Source organism: Pristiophorus japonicus, chromosome 4 (genome assembly GCF_044704955.1).
Source record: "Pristiophorus japonicus isolate sPriJap1 chromosome 4, sPriJap1.hap1, whole genome shotgun sequence".
Classification (NCBI taxonomy): domain Eukaryota; kingdom Metazoa; phylum Chordata; class Chondrichthyes; family Pristiophoridae; genus Pristiophorus; species Pristiophorus japonicus.
Window position 1 is genome coordinate 36864972 of NC_091980.1, and position 26163 is coordinate 36891134.

A 26163-nucleotide genomic window follows, 5' to 3' on the forward strand; every position below is an offset into this window, starting at 1 on the left:
CTCCCCCTCATCTTCCTCCCCTCCCTTCCTCCCCTTCCTCCTCCCCTCCCTTGCTCCCCTCCCCTCCCTTCCTCCCCTCCCCTTCCTCCCCTCCCCTTCCTCCCCCTCCTCCCCTCCTCTTCCTCCCCTTCCTCCCCTTCCTCCCCTCCCCTTCCTCCCCTTCCTACCCACTCCTTCCTCCCCTTCCTCCCCACTCCTTCCTCCCCTCCCTCCCCACTCCTCCCACCCCCCCTCCCTCCCCACTCCTCCCCCCCTTCCACCCCCTCTCCCTCCCCTCCCTCCCTCCCTCCCTCCTCTCCTCCCTCCCTCCCCCTCCTCTCCTCCTCCTTCCCTCCCCCTCCTCCTTCCCTCCTCCTCTCCTCCTCCTTCCCCTCCTCTCCTCCTCCTTCCCTCCCCCTCCTCTCCCCTCCTCTTCTCCTCCTCCTCCTCCTCCCTCTCCTCCTCCTCCCTCCCTCTCCTCCTCCTCCTCCTCCCTCCCTCTCCTCCTCCTCCTCCCTCCCTGCCCCTCCTCTCCTCCTCCTCCCTGCCCCTCCTCTCCTCCTCCTTCCTGCCCCTCCCCTCCTCCTCTCTCCCCCTCTCTCCCCCTCCTTTCCCCCTCTCTCCCCCTCCTTTCCCCCTCTCTCCTCTCTCCCCCTCCCCCTCTCCCTCTCCCCCCTTTCCCCCTTTCCCCCTCTCCTCCTCCCTCTCCTCCCTCTCCTCCCTCTCCTCTCCTCCTCCCTCTCCTCCTCCTCCTCTCCTCCCTACCCCGTCCTCCTCTTCTCCTCCCTCCCCCCCTCTCCTCCCCCCCCCCCTCTCCTCCCCCCCCCCCCCTCTCCTCCCCCCCCCCCCCTCTCCTCCCCCCTCCCCCCTCTCCTCCCCCCTCTCCTCCCCCCTCTCCTCCCCCCTCTCCTCCCCCCCCCCTCTCCTCCCTCCTCCCCTCTCCTCCCTCCCCCCCTCTCCTCCCTCCCCCCCTCTCCTCCCTCCCCCCCTCTCCTCCCTCCCCCCCTCTCCTCCCTCCCCCCCTCTCCTCCCTCCCCCCCTCTCCTCCTCTCCTCCTCCCTCCTCTCTCCCTCCCTCTCTCCCTCTGCTGTTGTCCGGGCATCTTCTGTACTTACCTGCACCAATTTCCTTAACTGTCCAGAAGTTTTTTCTATAAAGGTCTCATACACTGGCCTAAGAACAACTGGAGTAACTCTCAGCTGACCAAACTTCCCTAAATGGCCAGAATTGGCACGGGTAACAGGTTACGCCCCCTTTGGCTGAAAAAAAATTACCTCATAAAATCTTAACTAACTGAGTTACGCTGGTGCAAATTGATTGGGGAAACTTTTTTTTTTAAACATGGCAAAAAAAGCAGCCTGCTCCAAAAAAACACTGGGAAAATTGAGCCCTTAATACTGTCAAGGAAAGACTGCCATATCACATCTCTGTAACAGAATCCGTAGCTTAGTGGTGAGACATTTCAATTGTGGTGTTACAGTTCAAGCTCACTTACAATTCAAGCTCACTCCAGAAACATTTCCCTCATGCCTAACACAAACAGTCTGCTTGAATAGCCAAAGCCTACAAGCCAAATGCGTGACCCTGTGCATGAAGTACTATGGGATAACGTGCTCATGGCAACATTCTCATCCTCATGTTCAATTCCCTCCCGCCTTATCCCTTTCTCTCTCTCTAACCTCCTCCAGCACTGCAACCCGATAGGAACTCTGATCTCCTCCAATTCTGGCCTCTTGTGCTTCCCCAACTTCCTTTGCCCCACCAATGGCAGCTATGCCTTTGGCTGTCTAGAACCGAAGTTCTGGAATTCCCTTCCTAAACTTCTCTCTTGTCCTTTAAGATTCTCAAAACCTACCTCATTGGCCAAGCTTTTGGTCACCTGTCCTTGTGTCTCTTTCTTTGGCTCGGCGTCAATCTTTGTCTCATTACGCTTCTGTGTTGGTTTATTGTTACCAGATGATGCACAGGAATTCCATTACATCTCGTTTCACTTCCAAAAGCAATTAATATAAGCCACGCCAGACAATTATCTAATGAGTCACACTATTAAACATGTTTATTCACAAATGGAGTTATTCAGAGAAGCCAGCAGTAAAACAAGATAATTGAAATTGGCCCATAAACGACAGTGTTGATTCAGTTCAAAAAGCCATGAGATCTTTTCAAAATCTCCTTGTTGATAAGACAAATGTGTTGAAGAGAAAGAATATGGTGATCCCTTTACGTACCAACAAAATACAACAGTTGCAGGAATTACATTGGCATGTGACTGCGGCGTTGCATTCTGCCTCCATGCCTCACAACCATGTAAAACCAGAATGAGTAACACTTAGCAGTTCCATGGCATTTATGTTCAGGATTCCCTTTTGTTCTATCAGCAGTCCATCTTGATGCGATTTACAAAGGGAGAAAATACTATTACATAACAGTCCAACAGGTTAATAAGCTTACAGCAGATTCAAATGATAATTAGAAAGTGTTTTAGTGGGACATTGACACTTAACAGGATTGCAATTAAACATTACCATATTAAAGATTCTTTGTCCCTTCAAAGGTTATTGGAGAATTTTTGTCTTTCTAACTAATATGTGCTTTTTAAATGAAAGTTTAACCACATTTTGAATATGTCATTTTTTAAGAGTGGAGGAAATGTTAACAATGTCTGCTCAGCTGGAATGAAAGGAGTGAGCAGTTAAAATGGCGTGGCTCCATTTCCTACTCTGTTTTCGTTGATCTACCATTTTAACAACACTGATTTTACAATAGAATTACATAGAATTTACAGCACAGAAACAGGCCAATCAGACCAACTGGTCCATGCTGTTTTTTATGCTCCACACAAGCCTCCTCCCATCTGTAGTTCAGCTAACCCTATCAGCATAACCTTTCTCCCTCATATGCTATCTAGCTTCCATTTAAATGCTTCAATGCTATTTGCTTCAAATACTCCCTGTGGTAGCAAATTCTACATTCTAACAGATTTTCTCTTGAACTCCTTATTGGACTATTTATGACCCCCTAATCTTGGATTCCCCCAATTTTGATGGCTGATGAGGTACCTGAGCTGATCTCCGGCAGGAATCTCATGCATAATTTCGAAACCTATGACGTCACTTGCCATTTTAATTGAGTGAGGAAATCACCACAGCCTCTCTACCCCAGCACCTCCCCTCCCCCCTCAGCTCCGTCTCTTTAACTAGACTGTCCCAAAACCTCTTCCCCTGCCACTTATTTGCAAACCAGCAGGCAGCCAAGCGCTGCACCCGATCTTCCCCTGCCAGCAGCCGTTCTATGTCCCCTATGGACAGGGAGTGAACTGGTTACATTTGAATGACACCCGGGAGTTAAAATACCACACGCCTTAAAGGCCATGGGCCTAAAACTTAGGCTATTGATTGCGTTTCGCACTCACCTTGTCTGAAATTAGTTCAGGGCTAAAATAAACCCCCTTATTAGACAGAAATGAAAAATAGCATACTTATAAATTGCTGATACCTGTAGGTATATTCCCAGACTAATTGCCAGACTGGTGCACCTCTGTACAATACATGGTTTAATTAGGCTGGTCCAGCCCTCTTCCAGTCTCGTGAATCTGTGAGAGAAAAGAAAAACGTGCTGAGGTTAGCAAGAAAATGCATCAACTCCAACCCAAGAAGGAAACATTTTTTTTCTATAAAATGAAGTATGTATATGAGATTTGAAACCAGGTTCCAGAGGTGCACAGCCAGCCAGTAAGCTGACCCACGTTGTCGTTAAGCATTGGTTCCATATTTCCTCATGACTGCTCCCATGTAAAGATCTCACCGAGATTAGAAACTCAACAACAACTTGAATTTATATAGCACCTCTAATGTAGTAAACATCCCAAGGCACGTTTTACAGGATTATTATAAGACAAACAATTTGACACCGAGCCGCATAAGAAGAAATTAGTGCAGATGACAAAAAGCTTGGTCAAAGAGGTAGGTTTTAAGGAGAGTCTTAAATGGGGAAAGAGAGACGAAGAGGTTTAGCAGGGAGTTCCAGAACTTGGGACCTCGGCAACAAAAGGCATGGTCACCAATGGTTGAGCGATTATAATCAGGGATGTTGAAGAGGGCAGAATTAGAGGAGTGCAGATATCTTGGGGAGTGGGGAGGTTGTGAGACTGGAGGAGATTACGGAGATAGGGAGGGGCGAGGCCACGGAGGGATTTGTAAACAAGGATAAGAGTTTTGAAATCAAGCCATTGCTTAACCGGGAGCTAATGGAGGTCAGTGAGCACAGAGTGATGGGTGAAAGGGACTTGGTGCGAGTTAGGACATGGGCTGCCGAGTTTTGGATGACCTCAAGTTTACGTAAGGTTGAATGGGTACGATAGTGAGGCCAGCCAGGCGTGTGTTGGAGTAGTCAAGTCTAGAGGTAACAAAGACATGGATGAGGGTTCCAGCAGATGAACTGAGGCAGGGTCTGAGGCAGGGTCAGAGATCGGGCGATATTATAGAGGTTATTCTGCAGATACATGGCCGGAAGCTCATTTCAGGGTCAAATATGACACCTAGGTTGCGAACAGTCTGGTTTAGCCTCAGATTGATGCTAGGGAGAGTGTAGATTGTGCGAGGCCAGCCAGGGGTGCGTTGGAGTAGTCAAGTCTGGAGGTAACTAAGGCATGGATGAGGGTTTCAGCAGCAGATGAGCTGAAGCAGGGGCAGAAACTGGCAGGATTATGGAGGTGGAAATAGGTAGTTTTAGTTATGCTGCAGATATGTGGCCGGATGCTCGTTTCAGGCTTGAATATGACACCAAGGTTCACCCTCAGACAAACATTAGGGAGAGGGGTGGAGTCAGTGTTTGTGGTAGGGGGCAAAACCAATGACTTTGGTCTTCCCAATATTTAATTGGAAAAAATTTATGTTCATCCAGAATTGGCTGTCGGACAAGCAGTCTGACATGCCCCTTACAACAGTGCGTTAGTATAATACATCACCCCTCTGTGCCCTTCGATATTTTTATGTATTTTATCTGCTTATTCTATGGTAAATTCCTTCTCTGCATTGCACCTAAACAATAAAACAGGTTTAATTTGCTGGATTTGTTCTCATTGGAACAGAGGAAGTTGAAATAAAACCTTATTGAGGTGTACAAAATATTGAGGGGCCTGGACATAGTGGATAGTAAGGGTCTATTTGGTGGAGGGGGCTATTACGAGGAGGCATAGTTTTAAGGTGGTTGGTGGAAGATTTAAAGGGGATTTGAGAGGGGGCTACTTTACGCAGATGGTTGTGGGGATCTGGAACTTGCTGCCTGGAAGAATGGTGGATGCAGAAACCCTCACCATTTTTAAGAGGTTGTTGGATGGGCACTTAAAGTGCAGTAACTTGCAGGATTACAAACCTGGAGCTGGTAATTGGGATTCGACTGGATGACCTTTGGTTGGACGATGCAGATATAATGGTAAGTACTGCAGGGAATAGAATACGCCCAGGGTGATCTCCTGGACTAGTTTCAATCACCTGGAGAGGAATTTTCCCAGATTTTTTCTCCCTAAATTGGCCTGGGTTTTTATCTGGTTTTTGCCTCTCCCAGAAGATCACATGGCTCCAGTTAGGGTGGAATGTAGAATGTTTCAGTATAAGGGGTGTCGCAGTTGTGGTGAGGCAGACTGTTTGGGCTGGGTGCTCTTTGCCTTTCCGTCATTGTTCATAGGCTTATATGTAACATTTAGGGCTGCTGACCAAGGGCCATGTGGCTCTTTGTTGGCCAGCGCGGACATGATGGGCTGAAATGGCCTCCTTCTGCGCTATAAATTTCTATGTTTCTATGATTCTCAGCTTCTCACTGTGGCCTGCAGTTACTTGGCTTTCAGCAGGACCATCAAATCATATTTTGCAGACCATGGCCAACATCAATAGAAGTCCCCACTCTGAGTCAGAAGGTTGTGGGTTTAAGTCCCACTCCAGAGACTTGAGTACAACATCTCGGCTGACACTTGAGTGCAGTACTGAGGGAGTGCTGTACTGTTGAAGGTGGCATCTTTCGGATGTGCTGTGAAACTGAGGCACCATCTGCCCTCTCAGATGGACGTAAAATATTCATTGGCACTATTTTGAAGAAGAGCAGGACAGTTCTCCCCCAATATCCTGACCAATATTTATCCTCCAATCGACATCACTTGGGAACAGATTAGCTGGTCATTTTTACATTTCTGTTTGCGAGGCTATGCTGTGTGGGAATAGGCTGCTGCATTTCCTACATTATAACAATGTCTGCACTTCAAAAGTACTTCATTGGCTGTAAAGCACCTTGGGACATTCTGGGGTCATGAAAGGTGCTGTGAAATGCAAGTCTTTCTTCTTTCTTGTTGTTAAAAGCCACAGCAGAATGCATTGCCAGAGGGAGATGAATAAATATCTCATCCACTTGATAATTCTTTGAGGAGTTCCAGCATTTCAGCTGCTGTGATGAAAGGAAAGTCATTTTTGATTTGACTCTGAAAATGTTATGAATGTACACCACCCTGCTAAAAATACACATTCGGTCAGTCGCCACCTGGAAAGATGCAAAGGTAGGTCAATATTTTGGGTCTGATCTGCCGTGGATTTCTAGCATTTTTTTATTGTTACAGATTTCGAGCAATCTTTTTTTAAATTAATTCTTATTCCACGTTTTGCCCTAATTTTAATTTGTAACCTTGAGTAATGAAGATTCTCATACTATCAGTATTGTGAAGTATACCTGGAAGAAGGTTCAAACATACTTTTTAATTATCAGGGAAACTAAGTGCTCAAAAATAAATTTCTAAAAGCGTTGTGGCAGAAATTGAAATCCTCCCCCCCACTCTTTTCGGCAGAATCTGTTTTTGAGTTGTTATACAACTCATTACACCAAGATCAAGTTAACCTTCAAAGTCAAAGACGTTCCGTTGGCAGTATCTTTGAAGCATCTTTAATTCACACCAACAGAGACGTTCTCTCTGATTTGCACCCATTTCATATCCAGCGTTTGCTTCTGAACTTTTTCACGTGTTTGGAATTCACTTTCACACATGCTCCCAGCAAAGATGTGAGATCTCTACATCTTTTTTTGCCATGCCACCCAACTTCTGTCTTGACTTACTTTAAAACTCTTGCACTCAACTTGTCTCATGAAAGTTTTGCAGCCTCAACCGAATTATTTTGGACAATCTTGGATACTTTTATGTGCCACCCGTGAACTGTGCTGCAAATAGTATGATGCAAGTTGTGGAAAGAGAAACCTGGAGCAATGAATTACAATATCACTGGATAGTTATCACCCTAGTATTCATTAATCATGTCCATATTATGGTCCTGTTGGGGATATTTACCTCTTGTATCCCCATGCTTGCCCAGTTCAGTACCACCTTCCTCCTATTTCACCCTCTTCTGCCCCAATGCTTCATCTGCTTGGCGCTGTGTGGGGCACCAAATGGGCATTGTAGTCTAAAGTCTATTGCCAATAATACAGTGGCAATTTCTATCTCTGAATAGCTCCATACTGAATTCTAACTTTAAAAGGAAAAATCACTGCTGAGTTCATGCTCATCTAAAGCACTGTTGCATGAAAAGCTGGCTAGTCCAATTAAAAAGTTGGCTGGTCCAATGAAAAACTGGCTGGTCCAATGAAATGTTGGCTTGTCCACTCAGTGGCTGATGTTTTCACTTTCTATTGGTGCTGTTGTCCTTGTTGAAGAGATGCTCCAGGAAATTCAAATTGGTTTCCTGGTCTTTAATCCAGGTACATTTTATTTCTTGTACTTCAAATCCAAAGAAGCAAATGCCAGTGGATACAGACAAGGACACAAACATATACTTTGTGCATTCACACATACCTAAAGGTACATAGTGATACAGATGCAAACAGATGAGCAGACACACGTTACATATTTGTCAATGACCAGGAAAGGTTAAAAGTCTGCTACAACTGTACAGGGTATTGGTGAGGCCACACGTGGAGGCCCTGACCTGCGAGGGAATATCAGCGGCAGGTCAGGGTCATAAAAGGAGCGGCGAGCGGCGGCCATGGGCAGCGTGGAGGCATGCCACTACAAGGTACAGCGCGAGCTGGTGCAGGAGGGCGACGGCTGTGAAGAGTGATGTCATCAAGACCCAGGTCGGTGATTGGTGGGCAGATACAGCAGGAGCGGCGAAGTCGGGGCGAAGGAGCGGTGAGACACTGTGGAGGGACGTGATCGGGGTCTGGGGAGGCGCGTGTTCGGGGCCAGGGGCCCAGGGGCAGCACGGGCCAGCCCACACTGCAATATGTGTGCGCACTAGGTCCTTGCAGCAGAGCTGGTCTCCAGTTGTCTTGGGTAATACTTGCCACTGGACCAAGACCTAGCTCTGTCAAGCCCGTGTGGTGGCTGGCGTGCAACGGCCACCACACATTAAAAAAATGCTCGCACAGACATCTTCCATCCTTCAGGATGTAGTTCGGATCCTTCGTTGAAACACCTGTGAACTCGTCCTTTTTTTGGCATGGAAGCAAGTCATCCTCGTTTCGAGGGACCACCTATGATGATGATGACCTGGAGTACTGTGTACAGTTTTGGTTTCCGTATTTAAGGAAGGATATACTTGTATTGAAGGCTGTTCAGAGAAGGTTCACTAGGTTGATTCCGGAGATGAGGGGGTTGACTTATGAGGAAAGGTTGAGTAGGTTGGGCCGATACTCATTGGAGTTCAGAAGACTGAGAGGTGATCTTATTGAAACTTTTAAGATAATGAGGGGGCTTGACAAAGTGGATGCAGCGAGGATATTTCCACTCATAGGGGAAACTAAAACTCGGGGACATAGTCTTAGAATAAGAGGCCGCCCATTTAAAACTGAGATGAGGAGGAATTTATTCTCTGAGGGTTGTAAATCTATGGAATCCTCTGCCCCACAGAGCTGTGGAAGTTGGGTCATTGAATATATTTAAGGCAGAGATAGGCAGATTTTTGAGCGATAAGGGAATAAAGGGTTATGGGGAGCGGGCAGGGAAGTGGAGCTGAGTCCATGATCAGATCAGCCATGATCGTATTGAATGGCGGAGCAGGCTCGAGGGGCCTAATGGCCTACTCCTGCTCCTATTTCTTATGTTCCTATGTTCTTAAGTGCCATTCAAGATTGGCAAAGTGGACACAAATTGGCAATCTATTTATAAGCATGTGGAGCTGCAATCTATTTTTCTAACTATGACATTCATCAACTAGGTCACATTTTCAAATCAGAAAGAGTCATCATCACCCCTAATGAGTTATAGTTAACTGGTCTGTAGCTCCGCACTGCAAGGAGCTTCTGACCCTCTTTTTCATTAATAAGTTTGGATAGACTGTTGGACAAAACTGATTGAGTAACAGTGAAGAAGTTATCGATCGGTGCAGCCAGGACAAAAACCACATTCCAAGCAATCTTGACAATACATATAATTGAGCCTATTTCAGTAGTCTCTACTCTGTGTACAGCTCAGCAAAGCAACTTGATTCAAATAAGTACTTCTGTCTGGTGTGCAGTAACATCTTAACATTACAGTGAGGTATATCACTTGCATTTAAAAAAATAAACAGCTACACGTTAATATGGGTATTAAACCACATATTCTGGCTGAAACTAATTTGATCAGTAATATCTTCTGGTAACTGCTGGACAGAGAGACAAAGGGACTTGGTGTTCAGCTCTGTATTTTAAGTGGGGAATATGGAAGATCAACTCTGAATCTCCAGTTTAACTGCAATCATTGACAATTGGCAAGAAAGCATGCTCCAACTATCTCAAGACCTTCCTCCAAAAGTTGTTTCCTTCCAATAACTACCACTCCAATTTCACTGATGAGGCAATAAAGGGGAGGGGGCTCAGAAGTGGAATGGCCCATATTTCTATTAGTCAGGTTTACTAGTGGCAAAAATACGATTCCTTCTCCTTCTAAATATTGACCCCCAAATTTAAATCTTTTTCTCTTCTGTGGTAAATGAGGCAATTGGAGCAGCCTTTCTGCGAAAGACTTTGGACCCTGCTTCATAAAGAATGGGCGGAAAATAGCGGTCGGAGGCTTCCTTCGGACGAACGTCTCCAACCCAAAATGTTTTTACGAAAATACCTGGTAGTTCCAGAGGAATGTAGGATTCTGGGCGGAGGCCTCCATTCACTGTGCAGCATATGGGAACATGTCCTCCAGGTATGTATTCATATCCTGGAATCACGTGGGCCTGGACCACCAGTCACGATGTAGTATTCTCATTGATACTGAGAGCTCTGTTTGTACGAGCTGCTACTACTTTGAAAGAGAATACCCCCCTAAAACAAGAAACAAAACACAATAAGTAAAAAAAAAACACCTCACATATTTAAAATTCATTGAAATTGAATGCAATCAAATGTTTTAGAGAAAAAAAATGTTGACATTTTTTTAATTTGTTTTAATAGGGTTAAAAATAAACACCTTAATGGACAGAGTTTTTAATGTAAAAATGAATGTTTAAATTTAATTTTTCTATGTTTTAAAACTCCTATGTTGGTAAAAGTAGACTATATGCCTGCTTTTACCAGGCATAAGAGTTTGAAGGAAATTCACTGGGCAAGAGTAGGGCAAAAAGCCTAAATCTCTGCCCTGCGGATGTCCTTCCTGCGGGGGATGCGTTGGGTCTGTCAAAAGAAATGTTGACAGATTGCATCTAGCGCCGAGAACCAATATTTATGCGGCCTCGCCGGGTGCGTGCGCATGTCGTATACACCCGGAGAGGCTGCAATTTTCAGCCCAATAAGTCTGGAGTAGGGTCAACTTGATCCAGAAACTCGCCAGATCCACATGGGGAACAGACACTCAAACCATTTGTACGGCAGCACACGCCCTGGCGTACTCTACAGCAGCATACTGCTCTCCGACATAGCTATCAAGTCCACATGTCAAATCCGTTGATATCCAGCTGAATTCTACTATGAGAATTATCACCGGTACGCTTTTATCGACCTTGGCTGCCCGTGCTTGCAAACATCGCACCACCACACCTACGCCACGAATATGCAGTCACCTGTGAATACAACCGCTACACCAGCAAAGAGATGCCGATCCAGGCAGATTTGAACAAACTACCACCAACCCATCACAAATCTGGAAGGCCATTTTGGACTGTCGGCAAAACCTTGATGATCGATGGCGAAATGCTTGGAAGGACTGCGACATACGGAATGGATTCCTTATAGAAAACCCCACAGTACAACCTGAAGGATCAAACCTTCCTCGCAAACAGTGGACAACCATCGACCACCTCAGAACTGGACATGGTAGATGCTGCCACTTTCTTCATAGGTGGAAGATTAAAGCATCTCCATTGTGCAACTGTTGAGCTCCTAATCAAACCCTGGAGCACATCATTGAGCACTGCCCTCAGAGGAAATTTGCAGGTAGCCTACAAGATATCCACGCTTACACCAGAAGCTTTAGCCTCGATATCCAACTTAGATATTGACATTTGATTTGCTTTGATACTACCATACGAAAAACGAAGAAACAGCCCATGTTACACCTCGCATGATTATCTTTACCATTGGCAAATAATTGGAAAAGAAAATTGGGCAAGGTATAAAATGGGCTACTGATTACCTGGTATCTGTTTTTCACCTGGTGATAAAAGATAGAAATTGTCCTCACGCAATGAATGATTTCCATCAGTCAAACCAAATCTCAGAATTCCTCAATGGTAGTGACATTACAGAATCAGAGCTGGTGAATGTGGTTCAGATCTCCTGTGGCATTGCTGTCACTGAGTCAGAGCATGTACTGTTTTATAAAAATAGGAGTTATCAATAGATTGGATGGAAGAAGCATTACAGGAAGTATGCCACTACAGGAAATGTAAGCAAGACACACTTAGTCAAGACTATAGATTTGGTGGGGGGGGGGGCAGAATTTTAATCCCCAAGGACAGGTGGGAAGGTAAAAAAATGTTAAATTCTCAAATTTGACTCCAACCCACCCATTTACAGTTTTAACAAAGGCGGGTTGGGGGCAGGCGACCAATCCGCTCTCACAAGGTGAGTCAATCACTACAATATTTTAAGGAGGCTGCGTGCCTCCATTTTAACTGCATTTTTATTTTAAATTCATGGAAGCCGTGACTTTGCGACCTCTGCAATCCCCGCAGTATAGAAGAGGCCCGGATCAATGAGTTAAGTGCCTTTATTACACTGCTTGTGGACCAAGAGGTGTAGGAGTGTAACCTCCAGGCCCAACAAACTTATCTCCACGCGATTGGACCCCTGTGATTGACCAACAACGCATTCCCCACCCCGCAATTGGCCGAACACCAGCCCCAGCAATGTCCGATTCACCTAGCATCCCCCACCATGTCTGATTTACCCCTCCCCCCTACCCCCTACCCCCTCCAACCCCCACCCCGCCACCTCCACGATGTCTGATTCACCATCCAACTCTACCAACCACTCAACGATGTCCCAAACAGCCCTCCGCCCCCATGCCTCGCACTCTTCCTAGTCCAGAATAAATATTGGGCCTAGATGTGTCAAGAGCCCCACTAGATGTCAGTACAACACTAAAATGTTTTTTGAGTGCATAACAATAAAAGAGTTAGAGGGAAAGGTAGAATATGGAAAGATAAATGTGGCAATGAAGTTAAGGAAGAAGATTAATTCGTTAAAATGTTAATTGATATCTTCTCGAAGTATTCACTCGAACGTATGATGCTGGTGTATCATCCAATTTCAGTAGCATGCTCAGTTTCCTGCAGGATGTGCAAGTCTGTGTAACAGTGGCATTTGATAAGTTGGGGAAACACTAGAAAAGAGGAAGGTAGTGAGCTGATAGAGATCTTCAAGATTATGAAAGATTTTGATGGGGTAGACCTAGAGAAGATGTTTCCACTAATAATCTAGGGAATTGAGTTCAAATCCCACCACGGCAGCTGGGGAATTTAAAATTCGGTTAATTAAATAAATCTGAATTAAAAAGCTTGTATCAGTAATGTTGATCATTACCCAGTCTGGCCTATATGTGGCTCCAGACCCACAGCAATGTGGCTGAACTCTGAAATGGCCTAACAAGCCACTCAGTTGTACCAAACTACTACGACAAAGTCAGCACTGTGGAGTACCTTCACCTCACGGACTACAGTGGTTCAAGTAGGCGACTCACCATCACCTTCTCAAGGGCACTTAGGGAATGGACTATAAATACCGGCCTTGCCAGCGGCGTCCACATCCTGTCAATGAATACATTTTTTTAAATACCAGTTGGGCTGAATGGACTGTTTCTGTGCTGTACAGTCTGTGTAATTCTATGTAACTTAAGGTTAACAAACCATTTGGATCACATGGTATATATCCCAGTCTGGATATTATGCTGGAGGAATTGGTAATAATCACTGTTGAGGTTACACAAGCAGGCAAATATATTAGTTGATTTTAATTGTTCCTGTCAGGTGCCTGTTTTACACCCTGCCGGATTTTCAATTCCATTGGAATCAAATTGGGCAGGATGTAAAACGGACCGTTGACAGTTGCCACCCCTTTCCCACTTAATGTGAACAGTTAAAATTGACCTCAAAATATTTGAAAGGGCACAAGACTGACTGAAGCAACTACAAGCCCATTAGCTTAGAAGGTGGGAAAGCAGGGAGGTGTGGTTGGAATCTGTGAACAAAAGCTGGATTTGTCGAGTATATAGCTCTTTTCTTAACCCTAAACATTCTTGAGTTGTTTTTTCGTTCAAGAATATTTCTGCCCCAAATCAGAAAAAGAAACACTTCAAGTTTAAAAAAATATATACATTCCAATGGCATGAAGAAATAGAAAGTTCTCCTGGTGCTCTACTGTTTTCCTGAATTCTAATTGGTAATATTCATCACTGGGATAGGAAACCATTTTGGAAGAAACCCTGTATGTTCAACAACAACAACTTTTATTTACATAGCGCCTCTAAAGTAATAAAACATCCCAAGGTGCCAGCGTTCTCAAACAAAATTTGCCATTGAACCACATAAGGAGATATAAGGGCAGATGACCAAAAGCTTGATCAAAGAGGTAGGTTTTAAGGAGTGTCTTAAAGGAGGTAGAGAAGCGGAGAGGTTTATGGAGTGAATTCCAGAGCTGAGGACCTCAGCTGAAGGCACGGCCACCAATAGTGGAGTGATTAAAATCAGGGATGCACAAGAGGACAAAATTGGAGGAGCGCAGATATCTGGGAGGATTTAAGGGCTGGAGGAGGTTACAGAGATAGGGAGGGTCAAGGCTATGGAGAAATTTTTAAACAAGGATGAGATTTTTGAAATTGAGTCATTGCTTAACCGGGAGCCAATGTAGGTCAGCGAGCATAGGGGTGATGGGTGAATGCGACTTAGTGCGAGTTAGGACATGGGCAGCAAAGGTTTGGATGACCTGAAGTTTATGGAGGGTTGAAAGATGAGAGGCTGAGTCGGGTGATGTTATGGAGGAGGAAATAAGCAGTTTTATGATGGACATGTAGTCTGAAGCTCATCTCAGGGTCAAATACAGTTTCCAGCGAGAAGGATAGAGTCAGTGCCGAGGGAACGGAGTTTGTCGCAAGGGTGATGTTGCTGATGTAGATGAGAAATAGGAGGGGGCCAAGGATAGATCCTTGGGGGACACCAGGGGTAATGATGCAGGAGTAGAAAGTTAAACCATTGCAGATGATTCTCTGGCTATGACTGGATATATAAGAATGGAACCAGGCGAGTGCCGTCCCACCTTGCTGGATGACGATGGAGAGGCATTGGAGAAGGATGGTGTGATCAACCATGTCAAAGGTTGTAGGCAGGTTGAGAAGGACGAGAATGGATAGTTTACCTTTGTCACAGTCACATAGGATGTCATTTGTGTCTTGAAGAGCCGTTTCGGTACTGTGGCAGGACGGAAACCTGCTTGGAGAGATTCAAACATGGAGTTCCGAGAAAGATGGGCACAGATTCGGGAAGCGACAAGAACTTTGGAGAGGAAAAGGAGATTGGAGATAGGGCGGAGGTTTGCAAGGACGCAGGGTGAAGGATTAACTTGAGGAGAGTGCTGATGACGGCAGATTTAAAGGAGATGGGGACAGTACCTTAGGAGAGAGAATTATTAAAAATATCAGCTAACATGGGGGCTAGGAAGGGAAGTTGAGTGGTCAACAGTTTAATGGGAATTGGGTCAAGGGAGCAGGAGGTGGGTCGCGTTGACAAGATGAACTTTTGGGGAGGGCATGAGAGGAGATCGGAGAGAAACTAGAGAAGGATGTGAGTTCAGGGCCAGGGGGAACCTTATCGGAAATTTGGCTCAGTGGGCTCGGGAAAGGAACAGTAGAGGCAGAGGCAGCTGAATGGATGGTCTCAATCTTGGAGACAAAGAAGTCCATGAGCTCCTCACACTTGTTGGAGGTGAGGGTGGAGGAAAGAGGGGTTTAAGGAGATGATTTCCAGTAGAGAAAAGAAGCCCTGGGTGAAATCCTTTAATATAAAACAGCTTATTGGGGAGACAATATGAGGAGAGTAATGAAGTAAAAGTAACTACGCAGTTTTCGTTAACAGGCGTTAACAAGTTACCAGTAGTTTCCAATGTAGTTAATCATAAAAAATAATCATTGTACACCTTTTGTTTGTGTTACAGAATTCTAAAATAGAATTTGGAAACATAAACTGGGTTCCATTTGGGAAATGTATATCAAGAGTTGTGTATACCATGCAATTTATGTACAATTATTAACTTCATCAAAAAGGAGGGAGAAGTGTTGTAGAGTTACCTAATGGACTACTGATGTATATAACAATAAAGCCATGTGCTACATAGTTCTTACCCGGAAGCCATGTTGTGCAGTTGTCTATAATGCTGTGTCTTAACTTTCCCCGAGAAAGATGTGAGAACTTAAGTTTCACGCCGTTCATGAGCAGAAATGGTGTGAAACATCAAAGTTCCACCGTACCACCCTGGTTTAGATGGTGCAGCAGAGCACACAGTATAACTTGTAAAACATGCCCTCATCAAGCAAATGTTGGATCCAAATCCAAAGAAATGTCAGTTGTCGTTGGACCACAAAACTGGCAAATTTTCTGATTACTTATCGGAATATTCCGCATACCACTACTGGTCGAAAACCAGCAGAGTTGCTACCCAAACAACAAACATGAACCAAGTTCTTGTTGTTAAAGCCAAATTTGGCACAGTCAGTAGAAGAGAAACAATCAAGGCAGAAAGAGAGTCATGATAGAGGCAGAGAGAGAAATGTGAAGCTGAATCAGAAGGTTAGAGTGAAGAACCATCACCATAAATGGTTAAAGTGGTTATCAGGAAGAGTAATGAAGATATGTGGCCCTCGCACATATTTGGTCAAGATGTTTGATCATGGAAAGGTTAGGTTTGTTCACATTGATCATAATTTACCTACAGATGTGGAAGAAGTTGAAAGTTGTGATGATTCAACTTATTCAAATGAGTCAGACAGTCTTGTTACAAGTCATCATCATCATCATAGGCAGTCCCTCAAAATCGAGGAAGACTTGCTTGCACTCTAAAAATGAGTTCTTAGGTGACTGAACAGTCCAATACGGGAACTACAGTCTCTGTCACAGGTGGGACAGATAGTCGTTGGAGGAAAGGGTGGGTGGGGCATCTGGTTTGCCACACGCTCATTCCGCTGCCTGCGATTGTTTTCTGCATGCTCTCGGCGACGAGACTCCAGGTGCTCAGCACTTTCCCAGATACTCTTCCTCCACTTAAGGCTGGTCTTTGGCCAGGGACTCTCATGTGTCGGTGGGGATGTTGCACTTAATCAAGGAGGCTTTGAGGGCGTCCTTGAAATGTTTCCACTGCCCACCTGGGGCTCACTTGCCGTGTAGGAGTTCTGAGTAGAGCGTTTGCTTTGGTAGTCTTGTGTCGGGCATGTGGACAATTTGGCCCACCCAACGGAGCTGGTCGAGTGTGGTCAGTGCTTCGATGCTGGGGATGTTGGCCTGATCGAGAACATTGACGGTGATGCGTCTGTCCTCCCAGGGGATTTGCAGGATCTTGCGGAGACATCGTTGGTGGTATTTCTCCAGCGATTTAAGGTTTGCGACATGGGCCTTACACCAAACATCCTTAAGACAAATGTCTTCCACCAACCTAAACCCGCTACACAGCACTGTTACAAGTAGAGCACCCGTTGCAAATCCGACATCAGGTGTACCAGAAACAAGTCCACGAGAAAGTTTGAATTTAAGTCTGAGTCTGAGTCAGGCAGATAAACCGTCTGAAGTTGTGGAGAGCCAAATATAGATCAAGGTCAGCCCTTGGAGAAAAACTCTCCTCAGGCTCAGCATAGAATGAGTCAAAGTCCTGCAACAAGATCGGAAAGTTCTGTTCAAGAAATAAGGTATCCTCTTCAAAACAGAAAACCAGTGGTTAAGTTTAATCTGTAAATACGGGAAATTGGTTCATATCTTTTCTTTTTGTTACAGAATTCTAGAGTAGAATTTGGAAACATAAAAAAGAGAGTGAAAGAGAACCCACAGAGAGAGACACAGAGGGAGAGCCTGTGGTGAGAGAGCGAGAGAGAGAGCGCGCCTGGGGAGAGAGGGAGAGAGCCCGGGAAAAGAGAGAGAGCCCAGAGAGAGAGAGAGAGCGCCCGGAGAGAGGGAGAAAGGTAGAGAGCCCGTGGTGAGAGAGAGAGAGAGAGCCCGGAGAAAGAGAGAGAGCGCCTGGGAAAGAGAGAAAGGGAGGGAGCCCGAGGAGCTAACTGGCACTGAGTGTGTGAAACCAAAGCAATTGGTTTCTCCTCCCCACTATCTAGTACATGAGAGATCACTGCCCCAACTCCATACAGGGAGAGGCGTCACACGCTAGCCTGATCTCCTTAGATATGTCATAGTGAACTAATCATCATCATAGGCAGTTCCTCGATCTCGAGGAAGACTTGCTTCCACTCTAAAAGTGAGTTTGTAGGTGACTGAACATGCCCAATACGGGAATTGCAGTCTCTGGCACAGGTGGGATACACAGTCGTTGAGGGAAAGGGCGGGTGGGGAGTCTGGTTTGCTGCGCGCTCCTTCCGCTACGTGCGCTTGTTTTCTACATGCTCTCGGCGACAAGACTCGAGGTGTTCAGCGCCCTCCCGGATGTTCTTCCTCCACTTCGGGCAGTCTTTGGCCAGGGACTCCCAGGTATCGGTGGGGATGTTGCATTTTATCAAGGAAGCTTTGAGGGTGTACTTGAAACATTTCTTCTGCCCACCTGGGGCTCGCTTGCCGTGTAGGAACCATGTACAGCGCCTGCTTTGGGAGTCTTGTGTCAGGCATGCGAACAATGTGGCCCACCCAAGGGAGCTGGTTGAGTGTGGTCAGTGCTTCGATGCTGGGGATGTCGGCCTGAACAATTTTTTGCGATAAAGGACACTAACAATATTCCAACAGTGGAGAGTCAAGGGGGGAAGGAACTTAACACAATCACAATCACTAAGGAGGCGGTGCTCTGTAATATAATAGGATTAAAGGCAGATAAATTCCCTGGACCTGATGGCTTGCATCCTAGATGCTTAAGAGAAGTAGTGGCAGGGATTGTGGATGCATTGGTTGTAATTTACAAAAATTCCCTGGATTATGGGGCGGTCCCAGCAGATTGGAAAACTGCAAATGTAATGCCCCTATTCAAAAAAGGAGGCAGACAAAAAGCAGGAAACTATAGACCAGTTAGCCTAACATCTGTGGTTGGGAAAATGTTGGAGTCCATTATTAAAGAAGCAGTAACAGGACATTTGGAAAAGCAAAATTTGGTCAGGCAAAGTCAGCATGGATTTATGAAGGGGAAGTCATGTTTGACAAATTTGCTGGAATTCTTTGAGGATGTAAAACAGGGTGGATAAAGGGGAACCAGTGGGTGTGGTGTATTTGGACTTCCAGAAGGCATTTGACAAGGTGCCACACAAAAGGTTACTGCACAAGATAAAAGTTCACGGGGTTGGGGGTAATATATTAGCATGGAGAGAAGATTAGCTGACAAATAGAAAACAGAGAGTCGGGATAAATGGTTCATTCTCAGGTTGGCAATCAGCAACGAGTGGGGTGCCGCAGGGATCAGTGCTGGGTCCCCAACTATTTACAATCTATATTAACGAGTTGGAACAGGTGACTGAATGTAACGTAGCAAAGTTTGCTGACGATACAAAGATGGGAGGAAGGGCAATGTGTGAGGAGGACATAGACAGGCTAAGTGAGTGGGCAAACATTTGGCAGATGGAGTATAATGTTGGAAATTGTGAGGTCATGCACTTTGGCAGAAAAAAATCAAAGAGCAAGTTATTATTTAAATGGAGAAAGATTGCAAAGTCCTGCAGCACAACGGGACCTGGGGGTACTTGTGCATGAAACACAAAAGGATAGTGTGCAGCTACAGCAAGTGATCAGGATGGCCAATGGAATCTTGGCCTTTATTGCAAAGAGGATGGAATATAAAAGCAGGGAAGTCTTGTTGCAGCTGTACAGTGTATTGATGAGGCCACACCTGGAATACTGCGTGCAGTTTTGGTTTCCATATTTACAAAAGTATATACTTGCTGTGGAGACAGTTCAGAGAAGGTTCACTAGGTTGATCCTGGGGATGAGGGGGTTGATTTATGAGGAAAGGTTGAGTAGGTTGGGTCTCTAGTCATTGGAATTCAGAAAAATGAGAGGTGATCTTATAGAAACGTATAAGATTATGAGGGGGCTTGACAAGGTGGATGCAGAAGAGAATGTTTCCACTAGTGGGGGAGACTAGAACTAGATGGCATGATCTTAGAATAAGGGGCCATTTAGAACTGAGATGAGGAGAAATTTCTTCTCTGAGAGTTGTGAATCTCTGGAATTCGCTGCCTCAGAGAACTGTGGAAGCTGGGACATTAAATAAATTTAAGACAGAAATAGACAGTTTCTTAAACGATAAGGGGTTATGGGGAGCGGGCAGAGAAGTGGAGCTGAGTCCATGATCAGATCAGCCATGATCTTATTGAATGGCGGAGCAGGCTCGAGATGTCTTATGGACGACTCCTGCTCCTATTTCTTATATAACTAATATGGTACTCTATACTAATGGCTTTTACACTCCTTGAATGCTGTGTCACATTCTTTTGACCACTTCCAAGGGACCTGTTTTTTCAACACTTCATTCAGTCGATGTAACACTAGCCAATTTTGGAAGGAACTTGCCATAATAATTCCAAAGACCCAAAAATGATGGAAGTTTAGAGACTTTCTTGAGAGTGGGTGCATTTCCAATTGCATCCAGCTTTCCCTTGATTATATGTGAACCAGCTTTGTCTACTCTGTGTCCTAAGTACTCTACTGAGTTTTGAAACATCCATGCTTCCATGCTTCTCTAGCCATTTGAGCACTTCATTCAACACCTTATAATGGATTTGCCTGTTTGGTGCTGAAATGAGTATGTCATCCAAATAACACACAACCCCTTCTCAATCCCTTGCAAAATTTGGTTCATCATTCCCTGGAATATGTCGGGGGTGGAAGACAGTCCAAATGGTAGCTTATTGAACTGATAGAGGCCTAGGTGAGTATTTATAGTCAGGCATGACTTGGACTCTTCATCTAACTCAACTTGTAGATCGGCTTTTGAAAAGATCTGGCCACCTATCAGAATTGTGAATAAATCTTCCACATTTGGCAATGTATTGGGGAGATTCCCCTCTCGAACCTAATTTACGGTTACCTTATAATCATCACACAACCTTACCTTACCATCTGACTTCGGTACAACAATAATGGCTGTAGCCCAATTACTCAGATCTACCTTAGAGATAATGCTCTCAGTTTGTAGTCTCGCTCAATTTTCTCCTTGAGTGCATATGGTACAGGACGTGGCTTGCAGTAAACTGGTCCTGCATGCTTCTGCATTCTGACACGAGCCTTGAAGTCTTGGATCGAACTGTTTGTCTCGCCGAGCACCTTCAGATACTGCTTGATGACATTATCTTTCAATGCAAATTTTGCTTCCACACGAAAAATCTCTTTCCAATACAACTTCAGTGATCCCAACCAATTTCTACCTATCAAGGCAGGCTTGTCTCCTGCCACTACTATGAGAGGCAAGCTCTGATACAGGGTGAAACGTGGTCTTGTGAAGTAGCTGCTTTTAGAGCTTGCTTCTCACTTGGTTTTGGTTCACTCTTATATTTCAGTTCCTGAGATCCAAAATAAATATCTGATTTTTTTTTTATAGCACCTTGAGTGTAGTCTTGGCTAACGGATTGTCTGCTCTCTCCCCCTCTCTCATTCAATTGCTGTGTTTCATAACAGAAATTAAATTATATTGGTTAAATCAAATCTTGCCATCTTCCTGAACATGTATGGAGATTTTGCATCAGCGGCTGTTGTTATCCTTTTTAATTGTTCAAGGCAGGAGACGACTGAGGGGCTGCATTTTATTTCACCAGCTCGAATGAGATTTGCACAAACACGAGCATTGAGAGCATGTGTCCATTGTTGAGAGCAGAGGTAGTGGAATTAGTCCTAAAGGGGTTACTCTGACATTTAAAAGAAAAGAAAAATTGAATGCAAATTAAGTTGAAGCTTGCTTTTAGCACAGCTGGACAAATCTATTAATACAACTGCTTTGGAAATGCTTCAGTTTTGAGCTCTGTTCCCCACAGGCTACAAAGAAGCCCAAATTTATATGAAGTCAGTACGGCAACACATTTGCCATTGATGACTTTATCAACTGGATTTTTGTTTTAGCAATGAGTTCGCTGACAGATGGTTTATTAATACATCAACAATTCGGAATAATAATCATTCAAAAGTTGACAATGAACAGGCAATTGTGTTTTCATAATGTCAACAAATCCTGGAGAAATATTAATTTAACTCGTCGACAGATTTTGTGTCACATTAGTCGTCGGGCTTTCTGACTTTATGTCTACACCAGATGTTTGAAAATTTCAGACTGAGTTGGTATTTGATGACAAATCTATTATCAGCCCAAAGCCATTTGCCAAATTGCCAGTTGTGTGTAAAACGGGGGCCTTTCTATTTTTCCAGCCACATTTAATCTGGTTGACTGGGAAGCTGACAGAATGGACCTCATTTACATAAGAATAATCAATTGCATTTTCATCAACTGATGTATCACGCGAGGAGTGAGATAGTAATCGGAATTAGTTGCAGCGCAGTCCCACATGAGGAAATAGTTTTCACTGCTTCCTGTCAGTTGACATCCAAGGACAATTGAGAAGATGGTGATGCTGTTACTTTGACGGCTGAACCAATGGCTACAGCCTAAGTCAAATGGATGAAGAGATTTTGCGAGGTCAATGAATAGGCTGTATTACCACACACACAGACTAAATTTAGATTTTATTTTAAGTCACCAAAAGTGCATACTCTTCAAAACTATAGTCTGCCTCTTTAAAGTAAGCTCGAAAGATACCGGAAAACAAATATTGTCCGCCACTTGTGGGCGAGCAGGTAAACATCTTTCCCTGCGTTTCACAGGTGAGAGGACTAAGTCATCAATTCCAGTCAAATATGGACCTCTTCAGTTCTGCTGACTTTTAACAAGTTGGACTAAATAATCAAATCAATTCAAAGTGGCCCTTTCACTTCAGCCCAGGCTCAAAGTTAACCCAGACCGATAGGATGGAAGCTTCTCCTGCCTGCTTGTATGAGATGAGTTGGACAAAGTTTCGGCCCAGTTTCTCTCAGGTTTGAGTGCACAACACTAAACTTACCGTAGTTCTGGATTAAATTGACAGTATTATTTAGACACGACACAAGGATGTGGGATATAAAAATGCAAATGCATGTCATTGACAGCTTTCAGTTCCCGTGTTATGAATTGCTCTTACCTGTGGGAGTACAATATGCATCAGACTGATGTGGGGAAATTGTAAATATATTCAGCATACAAATTCAGTGCTGGCGATTGGTAACGTGAGTCAGCAAAGTTTGAACTTTCCCAATATATAGCATGGAAGAATCCGAGAATGTATTAAACCAGTTGAGGATTTTCTAATTCTTGAAGGTCAACACAAGTAACAAATGGTTGCCTTTAGAATCTGCTCATTTATTCCAAGGCAAGCCCTCCACTCCCGCACTCTGAAATCCCTCTGTCTGTTCTGCAGATTTATCTTGTATTCCAAACATTGTACATCCCGTATTCTGAATTCTAAATATCTGCATTTTTATGGTGAATTCTGATCCGGTAACTTAAATGTGGTGTTTTTGATGATCAATAAATACCATTGACTGCCAAAGTTTTGCAACACACCAGATGATGAATTCATGTGCCAATACAGCAATACACACAATGACAAACCCACATATCCTGAGTGCTAACAATCAATAATCGTGAATAACCAGAAGACAACAGGTGGTTCACTCACTGGCAGATCTTCGATTCCTCCTGAAGATATTGGATGTTATCGCCTCTCCTGACTGTCAGACCCCATATTAAGGTGTCAGTCGTGGCTCAGTGGTAACACTCTTGCCTCTGTCTCAATAGGTAGTGGGTTCTTGACCCACTGCAGAGATTTGAGCAGACAATCTTGGGCAGCACTCCAGTGCAGTACTGAGGGAGCGCTGCACTGTGGGAGGTGCCGTATTTCAGTTGAGACGTTAAACCGAGGCCCCGTCTGCCTCCTCAGGTGGAAGTGAAAGAGCCCATGGCATTATTTCGAAGAAAGGTATGGGAGTTTTCCCCGGTGTGCTGACCAATATTTACTCCTCAACTAATGCCACTGAAACATCATTTGGTCATTATCACATTGCTCTTTATTGCTCTTTGTGGGATCTTGCTGTGTGCAAATTGGCTGTCTAACTTCCTACATTACAACAGTGAATACATTTCAGAAGTACTTCATTGGCTGTACAGTGCTTTGGGATATCCTGAGAATGTGAAAGGCACGACATAAATGTGAGATCTTTCTTTGTTAAGGTTGCTCCATTCCAGAACCCTGACATGACTAGAGAGATAATGAGCATAATGAGCACAAGTTACATCTCCTTTAGAAACATCGAAACATAGAAAATAGGTGCAGGAATAGGCCATTCGGCCCTTCGAGCCTGCAGTGCCATTCAATGAGTTCATGGCTGAACATGCAACTTTAGTACCCCAGTCCTACTTTCTCGCCATACCCCTTGATCCCCCTAATACTAAGGACTACATCTAATTCCTTTTTGAATATATTTAGTGAATTGGCCTCAACAACTTTCTGTGGTAGAGAATTCCACAGGTTCACCACTCTCTGGGTGAAGATGTTTCTCCTCATCTCGGCCCTAAATGGCTTACCCCTTATCCTTAGACTGTGACCCCTGGTTCTGGACTTCCCCAACATTGGGAACATTCTTCCTGCATCTAACCTGTCTAAACCCGTCAGAATTTTAAACGTTTCAATGAGATCCCCTCTCATTCTTCTGAACTCCAGTGAATACAAGCCCAGTTGATCCAATCTTTCTTGATATGTCAGTCCCGCCATCCCAGGAATCAGTCTGGTGAACCTTCGCTGCACTCCCTCAATAGCAAGAATGTCCTTCCTCAAGTTAGGAGACCAAAACTGTACACAATACTCCAGGTGTGGCCTCACCAAGGCCCTGTACAATTGTAGCAACACCTCCCTGCCCCTGTATTCAAATCCCCTCACTATGAAGGCCAACATGCCATTTGCTTTCTTAACCGCCTGCTGTACCTGCATGCCAACCTTCAATGACTGATATACCATGACACCCAGGTCTCGTTGCACCTTCCCTTTTCCTAATCTGTCACCATTCAGATAATAGTCTGTCTATCTGTTTTTACCACCAAAGTGGATAACCTCACATTTATCCACATTATACTTCATCTGCCATGCATTTGCCCACTCACCTAACCTATCCAAGTCACTCTGCAGCCTAATAGCATCCTCCTCGCAGCTCACACTGCCACCCAACTTAGTGTCATCCGCAAATTTGGAGATACTGCATTTAATCCCCTCGTCTAAATCATTAATGTACAATGTAAACAGCTGGGGCCCCAGCACAGAACCTTGCGGTACCACACTAATCACTGCCTGCCATTCTGAAAAGTACCCATTTACTCCTACTCTTTGCTTCCTGTCTGCCAACCATTCCTCAATCCATGTCAGCACAGTACCTCTAATCCCATGTGCTTTAACTTTGCACATTAATCTCTTGTGTGGGACCTTGTCGAAAGCCTTCTGAAAGTCCAAATACACCATATCGACTGGTTCTCCCTTGTCCACTCTACTGGAAACATCCTCAAAAAATTCCAGAAGATTTGTCAAGCATGATTTTGCTTTCACAAATCCATGCTGACTTGAACCTATCATGTCACTTCTTTCCAAATGCGCTGCTATGACATCCTTAATAATTGATTCCATCATTTTACCCACTACCGATGTCAGGCTGACCGGTCTATAATTCCCTGTTTTCTCTCTCCCTCCTTTTTTCAAAAGTGGGGTTACATTGGCTACCCTCCACTCCATAGGAACTGATCCAGAGTCAATGGAATGTTGGAAAATGACTGTCAATGCATCCACTATTTCCAAGGCCACCTCCTTAAGTACTCTGGGATGCAGTCCATCAGGCCCTGGGGATTTATCGGCCTTCAATCCCATCAATTTCTTTCATCCAACAAATCTTGAGGGGTAGGGGAGAGTGGGTGAAGAGGAAATGAAAAAGTGCCCCCCCATTGTTGCCACATAATGCCTGCACATGAATCCATCCCTCGCTGTCCATGTAAGACTAATGATTGTAGTCTATTATTTTTCCCTCCATGGATCTTTGATTAAAGCAACATTCATCCTTTGGGGAGCAGTGGGGCGGGGTAGGGTGGGGGAGGGCGAGGGCAGGGACTGGTTGACGCCAGAAGCTTTTGTTTCCAATTTGTTGCAGACTTTCATTCATGAATTTGTGAAATTTGAATGTTACCAACACATCTAGTGTTGGGACAGATCTGCACTTGTTGGAATATTCAAAGATGGGAATGTGCTTGCTAGGATAAAGTCCCATTTTTATAGATTTTTACTCCTGATCTTTTCTATGTGCAACAGAGCAAGATTTATGATCATTCATATTGCAATTATCCATGGATTGTAATGTCAATCTGAAAAGCTCAAAACTGATCCAAAGTCAATACCTTCAAAAGAATTCTTTAATCATTTCCATTCAATGGAATTTAGTTTGGCTTCTTCTCCCACAGGGGAAACGGTTTGTCCTTCAAAAAACATGAGCCATGGAATTTTAT